The sequence below is a fragment of the Podarcis melisellensis genome (assembly GCF_964234715.1).
Source record: "Podarcis melisellensis genome assembly, chromosome: 11".
Taxonomy (NCBI): Eukaryota; Metazoa; Chordata; class Lepidosauria; order Squamata; family Lacertidae; genus Podarcis; species Podarcis melisellensis.
In genome coordinates, this window is record NC_138543.1 from 63137213 (window position 1) to 63143212 (window position 6000).

At 50.6% G+C, this 6000-nt stretch overlaps 1 long non-coding RNA gene across 1 annotated transcript; it reads right to left on the reverse strand.

Annotated features, from left to right (window-relative positions):
* Window positions 1-3772: 3772 nt before the first annotated feature.
* LOC309380275 lies at window positions 3773-5736 on the reverse strand. The gene is made up of 2 exons (XR_014172795.1): window positions 4672-5736; window positions 3773-3969 (listed from the first exon to the last, which is right to left on the reverse strand). It is a non-coding gene; the product is annotated as an uncharacterized lncRNA (long non-coding RNA).
* Between the last annotated feature and the right edge of the window lie 264 nt (window positions 5737-6000).

Below are 6000 nucleotides of genomic sequence, written 5' to 3' on the forward strand. Positions count from 1 at the left end.
GAAGTAAAATTCTATACAGAGTGGTCTATTAAAAATACAGATAATTACAATAAAAAACATCAGCTCACAATAAAAGCATAAATATTAAAAACAACTCAAAAGCCCAAAGGAGGAGAAGGAGGAGGCAGCCAGTCCACTCCCTCTGCCTCATGAGGCTGTGCCAGGCGGGGTCCCAGAAGGGAAAGCAGCAAGGAAATTAGGAGAGGAGGTTTGTGTCCTACGTGACTAATTGCTGCCTCATTACTTCATTAAGCCTTGGGGGTCTGCTGGGCAGTCTCTGGCTGGAGGGGCAGCAGAGGCTCCTGCTCCTGGCAGAGGGAGAACTTCCTCACGGCAGATGCTCACAAGGGGGACTTGCTGCCTTCGGGCTCCCAACTCCAAACGGGGGCCATGAACTGGGTGGCCTGGGCCACCCTTGGCAGAGCCCCCTGCCCTGGGCTGGACCCCCAGGCCCCCACCCCCATGCCCCCAAGGCGGGCAAATCCCTGGCCTCTGAGCAGGTGCTTTTCCAGAGCAGCAGCACCGCCTGCTCTTTCGGGTGCATTAGACTCCGATATAGGAATTCTAAGGTCTTATATATAAAACATAAATGTTCATAAATGTACAAGGCAAAGACATACATAAGTATATAAACCACGTGTCTGAAATAGTACAGGAGAACAATCCTGAAGCCATTTTGACTCCCAAATTGTCCCCAAATATTTCTCTGCAAGGAGGAAGCAAAAGGGGAAAGCTTTCCTATGGTCTTTGGACTGTAGGGGCTGCTTACACCTCCCTTTTCGGATACAGCCTGGCAAGTATCTGTTCAGCTGAGCACACTCTCAATATGCGTAAGAGATTCAGGAACTAAGGATCTACCTTCTCCAAGGAATGGCCAGGCTACCCAGAAAAGGCAATTGATAAGGCAGGATCAGGTTTCCTGGCAGACAGGAGAGAAGCAACACTCTCCAATTTCTGCTGGGGACAGCCTCCTTCTGTGATGTATGGATGATGTTTTGGGGGTGGTCTTGAGCTACAAGGTGAGCAATCTCAAAAGTCTCTATAAGAGCTTGCACACCAATGTTCTGGGTTCCTCTCTTCCCTCCCTGGGTGGGGGGAGTGGGGCTCCACCCAGCCAGGCTCATGGGCGTAGCATTGCATTGGACTAGATGATGTTCGTGTTTCCTTCCCACTCTACAATTCTAGAATTCTGCTCCAGAAGTCCTCCACTTCTCCGCTCTGGACCCAGGTCCCTCGCTCAGCCCTCGTGGGCCTCCTGCCACTTGGTGAGTCCAAGGGAGACTTTGGAGCAGAGCCAACCACGGGCTTCAGGATTCCTACAATCTCGGCCTGCACCTTCTGTTCCTCCTAGATCAGCTAGCCAGGGGTGATGGGAGTTGTAGTTCAACAACATCTGGGGACCCACAGGTGGAGAAAGGCTGAGCTAGAGGCAAAGGGCAGCAGCCGGATATTGAGTTGAGATTCCTTGAGTTGAGATTCCTGCACTGCAGGGGGTGGACTAGATGGGCTCTGGGGTCCCTTCCAAATCTATGATTCTGTGAGGAGGAGGAGGAGGGAGCAGCTGCCAGGGGATGCAAAGGATCCGTTTTGCAGATTCAGCACTCTCTGCGCTTCAAACCATCCTCCCTCTCAGGGGTAAGACCTGAAAAATACAAGAGCACCACCGAGCAGTCAGTGGAAATCCGCTTCAGCAGAATGCGCAGGAGTGCGTGGGCTCCAGGTTAGCTGAGATGCATCAACACCACCCACCAGGCCAGATGTTTCCTGGAGTTTCTGGAACATTCTTCTCCAGGGGTTTTGGGCCAGTCTGCGGGAGCCCCTTCCGCTTCTCAATATCTGTGCCAGGAAAAATATCAGGGACTGGGAGATGGGGGGGGGGGAGAGAGGGGCTGGAGCACACTGCTCCCCCAACCCCAAGAGAGCAGGTTTGAACTGGGGCCCCCTCCCAAACCAAGCTGAGCTATTCATGCCCCCCAACCCCAAAGAAGCTGTTTGGCAGGGGGCTGCTCAGAGCCCTTGCATGGGATGCTCTGCAGGTAGGACAAGTTGCTGCCCTCTTCAGGAACACTCCCCACCTGCCTCCCTCCACACAGGCAGGCACATGCACAGGTAAGACCATGGTCCACTGAGCCCAGTATTGTCTACACTGACCGGCAGCAATGACTCTCCAGGATTTCAGAGCAGCCTCACCATCCCCCCCCCCCCGGAGGTGCCTTCAGGGATGGAACCTGAGCCTTCTGCTGGTGCTCTATTCAGAGAGAAGGGGGTGGGCACACTGCCTTGCTAGGACTGGAGGGGGGTGGGAAGCCCCACAGGTATCTCAGGGGCACACCTAAAAATGGCACCTGCTCAGGATGTCTCTCTAAAGTTAGGCCAGAGGCTGCGACTTTGAAATTCAGCCTTGGGGGGGTTGCTGGAAAAGACCCCGTTGAGGCTGTGCTGGTGTCCTCCCCCCTGCCAGGCTCCATCTCTCCAGGTGGGGGTGCTCTTGCTGCTGCACCCAAAGCACCCCTCCCACTCCTTCCTGTGGGAATGTCAGGAGAGGAGATATTGCTTTGATATGATCTCTCCTCGCTCACTAGTGCGTAAACAGCAGAGCACGGTCCCTTTGCAATCTCCCAAAGGACCTGTTGGTGGCATTTTACCACTGTGCTGTTGAGAGTGCATTAACTTATGGTCTGTGTGTGTGGTTTGGGAGCTGCACGGTCGGAGAAAAACAATACTGTCCAGGGTTGTAAAGACTGCGGAGAGAATAATTGGGTGCACTCTTTCCGCCCTGGATCAAATCTATGCTTCCAGGTGTCATAAGTAACATGCAGAGATAGTGCAGGATAGTGCACACCCCGGAAATGATCTCTTTCAGCTTCTGCCTTCTGGAAGAAGGTACAGGGTTATCAAGACTAGGACTAGCCGCCTGAGAAACAGTTTCTATCCAAATGCAATTTTGGTTTTAAATGCTGTGTAAGGCAGTCTCTATGGGAGTATATTGTATTTAATTATGGGGCATCAGAGTTTTTAGGGGGCTAACCAGGCTGGGACAGCTGGGATAGCAGGTGTGTTGGTTTTGAACGTCTGATGTAGATTTTCTCAATTTTGTTGTTCTGTATGGGACAATTACAATAACAATAATTATCGTAATGTTGTAAACCTAAATGGCAGACGCAATTGATGGACTATATGGAACTGGTGGAGATGACTGGCAGAATCCGAGATCAGGGAGAAGAGTTGGTGGAAGAAGACTGGAGGAAATTTAAAATTTATTTACAGAAACATTGTAAAATTTTTGAATGTTGATGGCATTGATTTGAATTGAAGGGGTTCTAGTAATAAGGTTAAGATTGGACTCATAATAGATAAATAGATAAATTAAATAATTAAATTTAATTAATTTGCTGAATCAAATTTTAAAAGGGATACAAAAAAGGGAGATGTGAGAAAGTCGGGAAAATAAGTTAATCAAAGATGAGAAACTAAAAAAGGATTTTTGTCTTTCCCCCCCTTTTTTTCTTGTATGTGTCTTTTTTATTTCTATCTTTTTCTTTTTTATGTTTTAATGTTTGTATTTTTGTATTTTGTGATTTTGTATTTTTGTCTTTTTGTATCTTTTATTTCTAAAATCTAATAAAATATTATATATATATATAAAAGTAAACCTATTGGAAGCAAGTTGATGATTCGTTAGAATCCTTTAATTAAGCAATCCAGTCTGGCTTGCTCCTGGTAGGTTTCCCCTTTTATTTTCCTCTTAAAATAATAACAGAACAACACAGCCTTCTTTAAAAGGAAGAATAGAGTTTTATTCACATTCAGTTCACAGCAGGAATCTGAAGGCAGGCTTTATCTTGTGTGAGCTACATCTCAGACTTTCTGCTTGTGGGCTCCATCCTATGCGCTGGCTAAGAGCCAGGAGAGAGAGATGGCTGCGTGGGCAGCCCTTTCATCTGGTCAGCCAGGGTCATCCCCATCGACCTGGTCACACGCAAGAGGAGGACGCTCCAGTCACCTTCCCCTGGGTGTCCGTTCCAGGTTGTCCTTGACTGCTCTAGTAATAATACCCCCCCACTTCCCAGGCCCCCCCCCCTCTGCCAGGTGAGTGGCACTTTCCTGGAGCCCCCTCCCAGGCCGGGAAGGAGAGGCGCTCTCCCGGGACTCTTTCTGAGTCACCACACAGGAAGCACCACCATGCGCTCATTTCCTCCCAGAGCCTGCAAAGCACCTGCCGGAGAGGATTTATGGGGTGCCAACCGCTCGCCCCTCCTGACATGCGGAGGCGGCTATTTTCCTGCCTGGGCAGCCGGTGCCAGAGCCCCTGGCCCTGAACTCCCGGGGTCTTTCCTGTCACGTCCCACCGTTCTCTGGAAGAGGGCAAAGGCCCCGGCCAGAGGGGCAAGGAGGGCACAGCCCTGGCAGAGGACTGGCTTCCGAGCGGAGGGTCGCAGGGAGCGGAAAGGGAATGGGCACGGCTGCCAGGCTGGTCTGCAAAGCACAGTGCGCTCACAAAGAGGGAGGCATCTCAGGCAGAGGAGAACTAGTTATACCAGGGAATTCTATGGCCTTTTAGAATTGGAGGGTTGATATTGGGTTTTTTGTTTTGTTACTATGGATGAAGGGTGGTATATTATTATTATTATTATTATTATCACCCCCTTATGCAGGAGGCAGTGAACCAACCTAGATGACTTTGTCGCGATTCAACAGAAGATGGGACACATTCATAGAGGAGAGGGCTATTGGATAACAATAACAGTAACAGTAATAATTTATATGCCGCCCATCTGACTGGGTTGCCACAGCCACTGTGGATGTTTTCCAACAAATATAAAAGCATAATTAAAATTAAAAACCTCCCCGTACAGGGCTGCCTTCAGATGTCTCCCCAAAATTGTGTAGTTCTTTATTTGCTTGACATCTGATGGGACGGCGTTCCACAGGGCAGGCGCCACCACCAAGAAGGCCCTCGGCACTGAGCCTCAGTGTCCGGACAGAACGGTGGGGGTGGAGACGCTCCTTAAGGTCTACTGGACCCAAGCCTTTTAGGGCTGTAAAGGTCAGCACCAACACTTGTGAAATTGTAATGCTTCATTATGCTAGACATCTTAAGGCTCCTTTGGAACTCACTGGGAACATTTTCAACATTGATGGAACAACCGTCAAGTTGTATCTGGTTAAATTTGTTTGCTGGTTCTTCAAATATTAAATAAAAACTTTTTTTAAAAAAATCCTACCAATCCACTTTTGACTCTGGTGGCCAGTTTGACCAGAAGGCATATCAGGCACCCCAAAATGACCAGAACCCGTCCCCCTAGGCTTTGAAAAGGGGTGCAACATGGGAGGCCTTTAGGCGGCTGGTAGCTCTGAGGCCGGCAGTGCTGGAATCTCAGGGGCTGCTGGAAACCGCAGGATGAGAGGGCACAACTGGCCCTCCGGTCTGGCCTGAGGACTTCTCAGAAGAGGCATCTGAGTGGCCACTGTGAGACTGGGGTGCGGGACGGGATGGGGACCCTTTGGCCTGATCCAGCAACCAAGCTCTTCCTGTGTTCTTGTTGTCTCATGAGACTCCCCCATTGCCTCTCAAGAGTTTGCCAAGCTGGACTCCACACCCCACACTGCCTCTCAGGGAGCCCAAAGGCAGCAGCCTCAGGGGACAGTCAGAAAAGTCTTGGTGGCCTCAGTCTCTGTGGTCACCTTTGGAGCCGCATGGCACTTGCCTGCTCCCTTCCGGCCACCCTTGGCGGAGCTGGGCCACCTTGCGCATCCGAAAGCCATGCAACTTCCACCACCCTTTTCATCTTTCTCATTTGCTCAGGGATGCTTCCTCTCAGCTGGCGGGCTCCGACTCAGCTGCTGGGACCACCTCCCCCCAACTCGCTGCCCCAGGCAGAGCTGCCCCCCTGCCCTTCCCTCACACAAAGCAGCCAACGGGCAGCTCATTGCAATGGTGCCCCTCCAGCCCAGCAAAGGGCTCCTTCTCCAGCTGCTCCCACCCTCTGGGTCCCAATG